Here is a 13,942-nt window from a genome sequence, read left to right as displayed (position 1 = left end):
GAAATTGTGGGTGGTATCAAGGATAAAATGGTGGTGACCTTCAGATTATAAATAAAATTGGGGAAAGGGTAGGATTTGAGGAGAAAGATAATGAGTCCTACTCTGATCAGTGCAGTGACCGATCATCATTGAAAACGATCTACAATAAAAGCCTGTTATCTGCCCCCTATCAGGGAGGTAATGGGTTGAAACTGAGGAATGACACGTTTTTGGATGTAGCCAATGTGTCAGTTGGTTTTGCTTACCTATATGTATATTTGTTCCCAAGATTTTATGTATAGATATATATTTGTTCTCCAGTTTGGGGGGAAAGAAGGGACCTAGGGATAAGGTTGTTAAAAAAGGAAGAAAAAAAAGAAACAAAAGAAGATCATTAAAATATATTTTTTGAAATATACTGAAGAGAACTAAAGGAATCATAACGTAAGCAGGAGAGCTTTGAAAGTGACATATTGAATTTATTAGACTTAAAAAGAGTAAGTCCATGCCATACTTCTTAATAAGTATATTATACTTAGAAAAGAAAATCAAGCTACATATAATCAAGACTCATGGTTTTATGTACAACTCTTTTCTGTTCTACTCTATATGAAGTGCTTATTTTGGTTGCTGTTTGTTAAGTTAAGGATTTTTTAAAAAGAAAAAAGTAGATAATGAATTCTGTTTTGGACATGTTGAGTTTGAGATGCTTATAGGACGTCTTGTTCAAAATGTTCAATAGGCAGTTGGTAATATGGGACTAGAAGGCTCAGTGGATGGAGCACTGGGTCTGGACTCATGAAGACAAGGATTCAAATCCAACATCAGATATTTATTAGCTGTGTGACCCTGAGTAAATCATTAAACCTTGTATGCCTTAATCCACTGAAGAAGATAATCCACTATCCTTGCCAAGAAAATCCCATGGTATGGTCCATGGAGTCACAAAGAGTCAGACATGACTGAACAACTGAACGATAATAATGTGGGACTAGAGGTCAAGAGGAAGAGAGTAGGCATGGATATGTACAGTGGGTCTGGAAGTCAGATGCAAACAGGTACTGCTTAAACTCATTTGAGCAGATGAACTCACCAAGCTAAATTGTGTGGTGAAGAGAAGAGGGCCCAGGACAGAGCCATGGGGCATACCAACAACTAGCAGACATAATATAAAAGATAATACATCAAAAGAGACCAAGAAAGAGGTGCCAGACAAGGTAGGAGGAGAACCAAAAGATAATAATGTCATGATAACTCAGAACAATGTTGTGATAACTCATAAAAGAGTATCTAGAAAGAGAGGATGGTCAGCACTGTCAAATGCTGTAGACAGGTCAAGAAAGATGAAGATTAAAGAAAGGCCATGGTATTTAGCATTTGAAAGATCACTGGCACTTTGTAGAGAGGATTTCCAGTTGAATTTATTAATTAATTTAGTAATTATATCCAGTAGCATCAGATCTCTACATCTAGTTCTAGTCTCTTTCTGAACTTTCAGTCTCATATCACCAACTGTTTATTGGACATTATTAATTGAATGTTTCATAGGCATCTTAAAATTAATATGGCCAAAGGAGAACTCATTTTCTTTATTTTCCTCAAAATCTTCTCTTCTTTATAGCTTCTCAGTTGAAAACGAAGAGGAGAAAAAAAGAAGGTGGCAGAGAATGTGGGGAAGAAAGAGGAAGGTAAAGAAATGAAAAGAGTGATGATGATGATGAGGACGAGGAACAATGTGACATAGTAGATAGAGAACTAGCCTTAAGTTCAGGTCCTAGTTCTGAATCAAACTGGCTATGTGACCATGGGCAAGTCACTTAAGTTCTCAGTGTCCCAGGAAATTCTCTAAGATTATAGACATCAGGGCAGATGTTTATTTGCATTGATAGAAGGGTCACTCTACCATTTAAATTATAGGTCTCTTGTCCCATAATAATGATAATAAATCCCCAAAGGATTTTCAGATATATCTATTTTGATCTTAAAAAAGTCATTTGACTTGTGACAGGTATTATTAATTCTATTTTATAGATAAGGAATATGAAGCACATGGATAGGCAATGGATATTGTGCCCAGAGTTAAATAATGTGCCTCTTTAAAAAAATTGTTCATATCTTTTGTTTTTATATTACCTCTATTTCTCAATGTATTACTCCCTTCATCCCCTCATAGAACTATCAATTATAATAATGAATAATAAAAAGAAAGAAGAAAAAATAAGCAAAACTAACCAACATACCCTCACTTTATACATAGTATTTATTAGGATTTTGCAGCATTTAATTTGTATTATTTTTGTTGTACTTTCCATTTTTATTCTTGTAGCCATTAAAATTGTTTTCCTTGTTCTGCTTATTTAACTTTGCATTTGTTAATGTCTTTCTCTTCATATGCTTCTCTGTAATTGTTAGTTTATTGTTTCTTAGTGCGTAATGATATTCCATTACAGAAACGTACTACAATTTATTTAGTCATTCCACCACACCCCAATATATGGGTATCTAATTTGTTTCCAGTTCTTCAATACTACAAAAAGGGCCATTATAAATGTTTTTATGACTGTGACATTTTTTTCTGGTTATTGACCAAAGATATGTGTGTTCCCCACTGGTCAAAGGATGTGAACAGGCAGTTTTCGGATGAAGAATTCAAAGCTATCTATAATCATATAAAATTCTCTAAATCACTATTGATTAGAGAAATGCAAATTAAAACAACTCTGAGGTACTTCCTCACATCTATCAGATTGGCTAACATAACAGAAAAGGAAAATGACAGTTGGTTTAGGGGATATGGAAAAATTGGGACACTAATGCACTATTGGTGCAATGGTGAACTGGTCCCATCAATACCACTATTAGGTTTATATCCCAAAAAGATCAAAGGAAAGGGAAAAGGACCTAATTGTACAAAAATATTGTAGCAGCTCTTTTTGTGGTGGCAAAGAATTGGAAATTGAGGGAATGCCCATGAATTGGAGAATGGTTGAACAAGTTGTGGTATATGGTTGTGATGGAATACTATTGTGCTATTAGAAATTATGGATGTTTTAGAAAAACCTAGGAAGACTTATATGAGCGAGTACAAAGTAAAGAGAGCAAAACAGGACAATACTGTATATAGTAATAGTGATATTGTAACAATAGATTTAGCTTCTCTCTGGTTAAAACAATGATCCAAGTCAATTCCAAAGGAACTGAAAAATATTATCTATCTCCAGTGAGAGAACTGATGAACTCTAACTGCAGATTGAAGTATACTTTTATCTTTATTTTTCATGCTTTGTTGTGTATTTTCTTTGCAACCTGGCTAATATGGAAATATGTTTTACATGACTTCATATATATAACCAATATCATGTTGCTTATTTTCTCAATAGGTAAAGGAGGGGAGAAGGAGAGAGGGAATTTAGAACTCAAAAATTTTTAAAGTAAATTTTAAAAATTTAAAAAATATAATTGGAAAATATTTCAGGAAATAAAAAATATAATTTAAAAAATGTTCCAAATTTCCAAATTTTTTCTTGAATAGTTGGACCAGTTCACACCTCCATTAACATTGCAATGGTATATTTGGCTTTTCACAACTTCTCTAAGACAGACTTAATTTGTTCTTTGCTAGATGATGTGCCTCTTAATATAGAACTATTGCCTATTCAATCTAGATTTCCTAAATACAAAGAAAGAAGGATGGGGAAAAAATGGGCAAAGGTATCAGGATTTCTGGTAAGCTTGAAAAGCAACTTATTTGCTTAATGGTAGAGTTTACAAATATTCATGATAAAAGAATGTGATAGGAACAAAGGAGAAAATCCTACAGCATGCTCCAGGAAAACATGAAAAGGGAGAGATAACTTTTATGTGTGTGTGGGTGAGGGGTGGAGTAGGGATTGAAACAGGGAGGACTTCATGGAGATGGTAGCACCTGAACTTGGCATTACAGAAAAGAAGGATTTCCATAGGCAGAGATGAAAAGAAGAGGCAGTACATTCCAGGCACAGATACTGCTCACTTGATTGTACAGGTGAGAGAGTGCAAGACAAGAATGGAAAAAGCTATCAGTCCAGTTGCCTTGTTCAAGCCACAGCTGTTAGATTAATAAAGCATAGAATAGGAAAGTCAAAAGGGACCTTAAAGACCACTGATCCCAACTATCATATTTTATAGTTGAGAAAAACAAGGTCAGAGAAGTTACAGGACTTGGCCAGGGTCACATGGATGATATGTAGAAGAACTGAGATTTAAACTTAGATCTTTCAAGTCCAGATATAGTGCTTTTTCAACCTTTTCTTGGATACTCCCAGAAGTGTCACAACTTGTCAAGGTCATATTACTAGTAAATGCTGTATCTGGGACAAGACTCAGGTCTTCTGTGTGTTCTCCATTGCTGACAATTCTAAGTTATTTGATGGAGTAGAAAGAGGAAATGAGGAATTGATTGTCTCTGTACCAGTAATGGGGATGAGAAAAGATGAGAATTCTATGAGATCATCTTCATCATCTCTACATTCCACAGACCACTCTTTCTTCTCCTGCTTGGACAGGATGCTAATCATTAATTTCCTGTTTGAAGAAATGGTTATTTGGTTTGTGGTCTATTCTTAGGCTCTCAAGGAAGGTCAGACGAGGGAAGCAGGTCGGGAAAGTATTCCCAGAGGCTGTTTTTCAAGCATGGGCTGACTGGCCCTTGGCAGTACAGAGTGACCTTTGTCTGGCTATTGATTGAGGGGGTGGCCCAGCCACTGACCTGCCTATTGGTTTTAGAGGCAAAATATCAAGCAAGAGAAGAAGTGCCAGCTGCCACGACAGCTGGCACCACCTGGACAGGGCCAAGTCCAAAATCCTACACTTGTTTATCTCATGTTTAGGGGCATCACCTTTTTTTTTTTTTTTTTTGCCTCAAAAAGATCACAGAATCTTGAGTTAGAAATGGGCATCTAGTCTAACCCATGCACAAACAAGAGTCCCATCTCCAGAGCACTTAAGAAATGGTCATTCAGCTTCTGCTTGAAGACATCTAGTGATAGGGAAACAACTCCCCTATGAGCTAGTCTATTCCATTTTTGGACAGCTCTCTTTCTTCTATGGATCTGGAATATGCCTCTCTGTGATTTCTACCCATTGCTCTTACTTCCGACTTTTGAAGCCAAGCAAAACAAGTCTTCTCCCATGACGGTCCTTCAAATACTAGAAGACAGCAGTCACATGATTTCCTATATCTTCTCTGGTCAATAGTAAACATCCTTATTTCTTTTGTTTGATCTTCACATGGCATGATCTTCAGCCCTCTCACTATCTCTGGTTGCCTTTCTCTGAATGGCAACCCCTTGACATCAAGTCAATAAAAATTTGTTAATTGAGTACTTTGTGCCAGGAACTGGCACTGGGAATACAAAAAGCAAAAGCAGTCTCCCCTCAAGGAGCTCATATTCTAATCAAGGGGACAATATGAAGACAATAGTACATATAAGATATATACAGGATAAATTGGAGAGAGTATCAAAGGGGAGATACAGGGGCAGCTAGGTGGTACAGTGAGTAGAGCACTGGTCCTGAGTTAGGAGGACCTGAGTTCAAATTTGAACACAGACACATGTGACACTTGGGCAAGTCACTTAACCCCAATCGCCATGCCTTTACCCCTCCAAAAAAAAAAAAAAAAAAAGGGGAGATACAAATATTAAGTAGAACCAGGAAAACTTTCTTTAGAAGGTGGGACACTTGGATGCTGGCAAGTAAGGAGGCAAAAGACAAAGAAGGAAAGAATTCCAAGCAAGGTAATGAGTGAAAATGCATGGAGTTGGAAAGAGGATCTTCTTCAAGGAGCAGTAAGGAGCCCAATATCATTGGATTGTAGAGTATGTGGAGGGAATAAGGTATTTCTCAAAATGTGGCCTCAAGGACTGAGCCTATATTTGAGGTGGCATCTGATAAAAGGCAAAGTTAAGCTATATAGACAAGGACATACATGAGAGTATAGGATAACCGAAAGCTTCCTTACTAGAAGACTATCATCTCCCTCAATCAGGATTGTAGTAATTCCTCTTTTAATATACCCTAAAGTCACATTCTTTTTGCTTGCTACACCCATGGTTGTATTATATTGAAGTTGTAATACACTAGAACTCCCAAATTTTTCCTATAGAAATTTTTGTCTAACAATACTTTCCTTTCTTGTAATGGTGCAGTTGATTTTTTTAAAATTCAAGTATTAGAGGAATTTACTTTTTTTCATTATGAAATTTCATCTTTTTTTTTTATTTGGCCCATCCATCTAAGATCTATTTGGATCCTGACTCCATCATCCTACCTGCTTCATTGATTCAATTCAATAACTCAACTGGAATTTATTAACTCTCTGCCATTTACCAAACACTCTGAGAGGTACGGAAGGTAACAAAAACAAAAAGGAAACAATTTCCGCCTTCAAGGAGTGGACTTACATTCTCCTGGGGACAGGAGTATGTCCACAGATAAGTAAATACAAAGTTAATAAGAAGTAATTTCAGGAGATGAGGAGCTTTTAACAACTCAGAGAATCAGAAAATGCTTCCTGTGCAAAAAGGCATTTGAACTGAACTGTAAAGGGAGCTAGGAATTAGCAGAGGCCAAAGTGAGAAGGAAAACATATGCAAAGACGCACAGAGAGGAGACAAAATATGACATGTGAATGAGGAACAGTAGGTCAGCTCAACCAGGATGTAGTATATATGAAGAGGAGCAGTGTGAAATGTCTGGAAAGATAAAGTGGAGCCATATTGCGGAGGGCTCTTAATTCCAGGCAGAGGAATTTGTATTTTAAAGACAATAGGAAGCCAGTGAGACTTTTCCAGGGAGTAATCTGCATAGACACAACAATTAACCTTGTGGGAACTAATGAGATCCCTGAGAGAGAATGGCGAGTGAAGGGAGAAGAGTCATAAAATGATTGAGCAAAGAAGATTGAGAAAGAATATTCAGACAGATGTTGTTGATGTCATGAAATGTCATCAAAGCCCTGGGAGGAGAGACAGGACAGGTGGTTTCTTCATTTCCAAGTCCAATGGCCTTTTCTCAGCCCTCATTCCCCTCTGCAACCTCTGACACTGTTGACTACCCTCTCTTCTCTCTAGGTTTTTGGACATCATTCTCTCCTGGTTTTCCTTCTACCTATCTGACCGCTCCTTCTCTGTCTCCTTTCCTGAATCCTCATCCAAGTCCATGTCCAAAACAGAAGTCGTTATCTTGTCCTTCAAACTCACCCTGGTTCTAACCTTCCCTGTGACTATAGAGGGCATCATTGTCTTTGCAGTCCCCCAGGTTTGCAACCTTGACATTGTAACATTTAAAAAGTCTGAGAGACATTCTTTCTGGGTAATTTAATTATTTTATTAATAAGGCTAGTGTGTTTATCAATGAAAAGAAGCTAGTGGCTCCCTTGAATGCCAAAGACCCCCTCATGGTGGTGGGCTCACAGTCTATATGCTCTTGAAAGAGGGTGGGTGTTCCTGAGGGTGGGCAATCAACTCTGATTGGTTAACAAACAATGAAAAAATGAATATTAGAATGAGAAGTGGGCTATATTACAATGAGGGTCTTGAGGTAAGTGACTTGGATCATCCAAGTTTTGGTCAAAGAGACTGATCAATTTCCATATCACCTCTCTGACGAAAGGGAGAATTCACATTTTCCCAGACCTGAGTAAACACAATGAGTTGTAAACCATAGTCTTTGCCCAAGATTTTCTACACTGGTTGATTTCTGGATGAAGAGGAAAGGGGAAAACCTTGTTCCTGGTTTAATAATTAGTTATTAGTATAAGAGAAATAATAATTTCTCTCAATATTATTCTTGACTCCTTGCCAAAGTGATTTTTTTAAAGCATACTGTTCCTATCATGTCACTCCACTTCTCAATAGACTTCAATGGCTCCCTCTTCCCTCCAGGATCAAATACAAAATACTCTATTTGACACTCAAAGTCCTTCATAACCTAGCCCCCTCCTACCTTTCCAATATTCTTACACCTTATTCTCTGCCACATACTCTTTGATCCATGGACACCAGCCTTCCTGCTGTGACATAAGCAAGACACTGTTCTGGCATTGGATATTTTTTTTTGGACTGTTCCCTATGCCTATGCTCTCCCTATGCTCTCCCTCTTCATCTACTGACTTCCCTGACTTCCTTTAAGTCCCAACTAAAATCCTACCTTCTACAGGAAGCCTCTCCCAACCCCTCCTAATTCTGATTCCCTCTTATAATCAGTTCCTGATTATCCTGTATATGGTATATTTGTACGAACTTGTTTGCTTGTTGTCTCTCCCATTAGATTGTGAGCTTCTTGAGGAAAAGAACTCTCTTTTTCCTCTTTTTGTATCTCCAGTACCTGGCACATAGTAAGCATGTAATAAGCATGTATTGATTGATTGACTAATACCTCACATACTGAATCAAATTCCAAATCTTTTTCTTAACATTTCCACAACATCTCTCACATTTGTCCTCTTCTCTCCACTCATATAGCCACCACTAGGTTGGGTCCTCATCACTTCTTGTATGGATTATTGTAATACCTTCTTAATTGTTCTATCTATGTTGTGTCTCACTATTCCAGTCTATCCTCCACATAGCTGTCAAAGGTATTTTCCAAAAGCACAGGTTTGATCATTCCACCCTTCAAATGAACAAATTCCAGTGGCTTCCCATTTCTTCTAGGGTCAAATATGGACTTTTCCATTTGGCATTTAAAGCTTTTTATAACCTGGTTCTATCCCTTCCAGTCTAGTCTTCTTATATATTCCTTTCCTCTGCTTCCTTTACAACTTAGCCATAATGGCATATGATTTTCTTCACACTGTTACATCTGCTCCCTCTTGCCTTTGCACTGGCTCCTTTCTCTCCCCACCACTTCCCCTCATTCCTGGAGTGCTCTCCCCTGCCACCATCACCTCCAGTCCTTGGAGATTCAGGACTCACCTCAAGCATTGCTTTCTATGTGAGGCTTTTCCTGGTCCCTTTAGCTACTAGTGCTTTCCAATCCAAGATTACATTGTCTGCTTTGTTCCTGTCTTGGATATACTTATGTAACCCATATAATGTCCTTATCTAAATCTTATGTCCTTATCTAAATGTCCTTATCCCAACTCTCACTCTCACAGATGATTTGGGTTCCAGAGCAAGAGTTATATTTCCTCCTCAGGATTCTAATGAAAAGGGGTGGTTCTCTAATATTAATTTCAGCTCCCATTCTGGTGGGTCTTCCCTTTGATTATGGGTTGATATGCATTTAGTCAGCCAGACTCAATTACTTTTTAGGAAGGGGTATTTACTAAAGTAGACAGCAAGAATAGTTCTTACAAAACTTCTCCCTAAAACTCTATGACACTCTCACGCAAGTACATACAGAGCCCAGGGGAAAGTGGGCTCAGGCTTAGAAAGTATATATGGCAAAGGGGTAACTGACAGTTCCTGGATGGGAAAGTCCTTTTCTCCTCACCATGGTATGTTTAAGAAGTTCTCCTTAGCCATGGTGTAGTTCCTTTGCTAGACACCTTGTGGAACCATGGATCTATGTCCTTGGCTCTCCATGTAGATGTTGCAATCAGTTGAACCTGAGACACTTAGGATGCTGATGGAAAGATGAGAAGTCCCAAATCCTCTAGAGTCTAGACCTAGATTCTTTTTTTTTCCATCAGATGGGTTTGTTTATTGTTTCTTTGAATGACTGTCTCAGAAAAATAAAGGTATTGAGTTCAAAGCATCAGCAGGAGCTCAGGGAGCACTGTGAATCAGAGCTGTTCTGTCACTGTAGTTACTGCCAGAGACAGACCAAGATCTTGGCTGGGAGGTCAGCAGGAGGGACACAGAAAGCCCTCATGTACTCTACTTCTCAATTCCTTGTGAAATGTGCAGCAGTGGGTTTGTAGTGGATATGATGGGGAGGAGGAGGAAGAAGAGGAAGGGGCCTCTTAATCAAACAGTCTGGTCTCTGGGAAGCTCCTGCCCATTAGACTTTCCTCTGCATCACAGCTGACTGTGAGAGTGCCTGGTCTTGAAGCTGTTGAATGAATCCCTCCACATGTACTTTGAACAGAGGGATGGGATCTTTTTCTCCCAGGAGCCTCTGTTTTTCCACTGCTTTCTCTAATGTCAAACTGACCCATTCAGCCTCTTCTACTGGGATCACAAACTCCTTGTATTTGTTATCAATAGCTTCTCTCTTTTCTGGATCATCTGGGTGGAGCCGAGGGTCCCTCTGGGCGAGATGCAATAGCATTCCTCATTTCAAATCCATCCCAAACTTGGAGCATAGATCCTCCTTTGGCATCTTGAGGGTATAGAAATTAAATCCATAGGCTTCATCAATCAGATCCAGAGTTCTCCTGGTAACCATTATTTTGAATTTCTTGTCCAAGATCTCACTGTAAAGCTCCTGTTCATACAGATGGGGCTTCCAAGTCTTTCTCAGACACCTTGAGAGCTTGTCATTGGTATATCTATGAGTGAAATGAGGACAATGTGAAGACTTTTCATAATAGAAAAATATGGGGAATATTGTATTTTCTAAATAAGATTTCTTTTCTTTCTGGATACCTGATTTCCAGGAGTCTGGGTCTTTGGGCAGTTGGGGACCCTCCCTTCTCTTTGTGGTAGTGCTATGAACTGTAACTGAAACTTGGAAGTTACGCAAATCTCTCCTTTGTTTGTTATACTGTTGCCACATCAACACTACCAACTCCCCCTTCTCCCCCTCCCCTCCTTTTTACTTTAGTTGTAGAATAGCCACATCAGCAGTTAGTTAGGTAATAGGTGAGGAAGTGTGTTGGGATAGGTGAATATTTCTCGGGGTTTGTCTAGATTTTTGTGCTTAGACTGTAAGCCTGCCTCCCAGTCAGTGGAGAGGTGGGATAGTGGGGAGGTGGGGTTCTCTGCATTAGGGTATATAATGGTGCTTCAATCTCTGTAAGTTGCCTTCTTCCATCAGCCCCGTTCTGGTGGAGGAATGCCCCTTTCTCGCAAGAATTGAATAAATTCTGTTCTTACCTGAAGAAGCCTCTGAATTTCTTTAAAATTTTGAGTAAGGGTCTTTTAACCCACACATCTCTAGCCTCTGATTCAGCCCTCACCACCCCAGAGTCCCTTCTGGGATTCAGGGGGAAAGTAGAGTGGAATGGGAACATCCTGGACAAGCTCAAGTTGTCCATTCTTCGGATTTATCTTGTACTTGATCCCATGAGGTTTATAATGAACTGCTGTGGGTTTTCCTTCATTCTGCAGTGACTTGGGGTAGTGTTGAGGCAGACCAGAATAAATCCCCTGCCTCAGCTTTAAGGTATTCCAGAGTATAACAGGGTACTTCTGCAGAAGCGTTAGGGAGTTACCATTCTGGTGAGAGAGTTTTGAGTCCTTGGTGCTGCACTCTTACCCCTCCCCCTCCACCTAGGAGCACCCAGTTTCTTCAGCCTTGGCTCAGAAGTGGGAAGGCAGCAGCCAGGACACCACCCTTGACTCGCAGGGTCTCCCCCAAACATGCCTAGACCTAGATTCTTCAAAGCAAGAAGATGCAAGATGCAAGGTCCTCTCTGGCCAAAAAGTTGGGGAAGGGGGAGAAGGAGACCTAAGTCAAAGCCAATCCCTGGTCCTTTATCCTCCCTACCCTCCAATTACCAATAAATCCTCAGGAATTCTACTGGAATGCTATGTTCAACAGGCAATCACAACATCATGAGACTTACATGAAAACAAGATTTATTACAAGAGAAATGAACACGCATGTAGAACCCAAAGAGTTCACAGTCCTTACAGAAGTTTGCATATTTATGATAGTACAACAAAAAGGATTTTCAAAATCAAGTAAGACAAGTAGAAGAAAAAATGGGAAGAGAAATGAGAGATATGCAAGAAAATCATGAAAACTAAAGTGAAAATGTATTTAATAGGAATGTACGTATAGAACCTATATAAAATTGTATGTCATATCAGGGAGGGAGGGGGGAAGGAGGAGAAAAGAGGGGAAAGGAGGGGGGAAAATCTAAGTTATACGGAAGTGACTGTGGAACACTGAAAACAAATAAAATAATAATAAAAAAAGAAAATAATGAAAATCAAGTCAACAGCTTGCTAAAGGAGACCCAAAAAAGGCTGAAGAAAATAACACCTTTAAAAATAGACTAACCCAAATGGCAAAAGAGGTCCAAAAAGTCAATAAGGAGAAAAGTGCTTTAAAAAACAGAATTAGTCAACATCACCATGCCAATGGCAGAGTAGAAAGATGCATATACTTTAGCACTTCAGCCACAACCCACAAAATACCTGTAAAAATGACTCTCAACAGAAGCCACAGAGCAACAGAGCAAAAGAGGTTTCCAGGTAAAGGTAACCCAGAAGGCCGACAGGAAAGGTCTATCTTACGGGAGGCTGAGCGGAGCAGAGCACAGCCCTGCCCATGCGGCATGGGGAGGAATAGGACTGGAACAGGCCACCTGGGCAGAATCACCAGCAGGGAGGGTCCCAGATACCTCAATCCACAAGCGACAAACAAAGCTCCAAAGGTCAGTGGGGGAGGGTTTTCCCAGCTGGGCGAGAGGGAATGGGGTTTCTCCAGCAATAGCCCCCCAGGGGATGGCAGAGGCTACGGCAGAGGCTATGGCAGCAGACTGTAGGCAGCTATGGAGGCTGGGAAGCAACCTGGATCCATTGTTCAGGCAGCTCAGCTAAAAGCCTCTGGTGGTGGGGAGCAGCTGATCTAGACCCCAGCTCTGAGTGATGGCCCAGCCCCCACCCAAAGCCCAAGGGAACCGAGCAGCTGACTCTAATCTCTTGACAAAAGATTCAGAAGTCAAGTAATTGGCTGGGAAAATGCTCAAAAAAGGGAAAAAAATAAGACAATAGAAGGTTACTTTTTTGGTGAACAGATGTCTCCTCCCATCTTTCAGATGAGAAAAAACAAGGCTTACAGTCACAAGAAGTTAAGACCCTTGCCCCCAGGGCCTCCAAAGTGAATTTAAATTGAACTCAGGCAATGGAAGACCTTGAAAAGCAAGTTAGCAGCTTGCTAAAGGAGAACCGAGGTCAAGTCTAAAATTACGCAATTAGACTTAGATCAACAACAATAAGTTAGGGTCCTTTAATTCTGAGTAATAGTGTGGAGACAATTATCAAGGGCTTATGAAGTTAGCATACATAGTTATTATTTGGGTCTCAGTTGGTTAATGTTAGAAAAAAATCCATTTGTGGTCTATATTGTAAATGTTTTCAAAGAAATATCACCTGACCAAAACTTGGAATTGTATTATGTGATATGAACTGTGTTAAAAATGAAAAATGAAAAAAATAAAAATAAAAACAGAAATAGTCAAATGGAAAAGAAGGCCCAAAATGTTACTGAAGAAAATAATTCCTTAGAAATTAGAAAGCAGCAGATGAAAGCTAATGACTTTATGAGAAATCAAGAAATTATAAAATAGAAGAATGAAAAAATAGAAGACAATGTGAAATATCTCATTGGAAAAAACACTGACCTGGAAAATAGATCCAGGAGAGGTAATTTAAGATGTTTACTTATCTTTCCAGTCAAGTACTTCACTTTCTAACTCTTTGTCAAGGTAAGACTCCTTTTTAGTGAGGGTGGGTGTGGGTGTGGGGATACTGTCCCAGGCTTCAAGGATTTTGTATCAGCTGCTCAATCCCCCACTGTCTATGGGCCCAGAGCTCTGGAAGGAACTTCTGCAGCTGTTGCTGCTGCTGCCACCAACTTGCTGCCACCACCACCACCAACCTTGTGGTCCAGCTGGGGCTGGACCTGCCCAGATCATGCACTTCTCTTTCACTCAAGTCCCACAGAGTTTTCTCTCTCTTTTGGTGTTTGTGGATTGAGAAATCTGGAAATTGCCACAGCTGCCAATGATTTAGTCCCGTGAGGCCTGCTCCAACCCTGTCTGAGCCACTGCTGCCCATGCCAGACTGTTCCCTTCCTGGTGCCA

At 39.6% G+C, this 13,942-nt stretch overlaps 1 pseudogene; it reads right to left on the bottom strand.

Annotated features, from left to right (window-relative positions):
- Positions 1-9,805: 9,805 nt before the first annotated feature.
- On the bottom strand, positions 9,806-12,407 carry LOC140517604 (large ribosomal subunit protein bL28m-like; annotated as a pseudogene).
- Between the last annotated feature and the right edge of the window lie 1,535 nt (positions 12,408-13,942).

This window comes from Notamacropus eugenii, chromosome 1 (genome assembly GCF_028372415.1).
Source record: "Notamacropus eugenii isolate mMacEug1 chromosome 1, mMacEug1.pri_v2, whole genome shotgun sequence".
Lineage (NCBI taxonomy): Eukaryota > Metazoa > Chordata > Mammalia > Diprotodontia > Macropodidae > Notamacropus > Notamacropus eugenii.
Note: the sequence above shows the minus strand (reverse complement) of the source record. Positions and strands in the feature narration are given on the sequence as shown.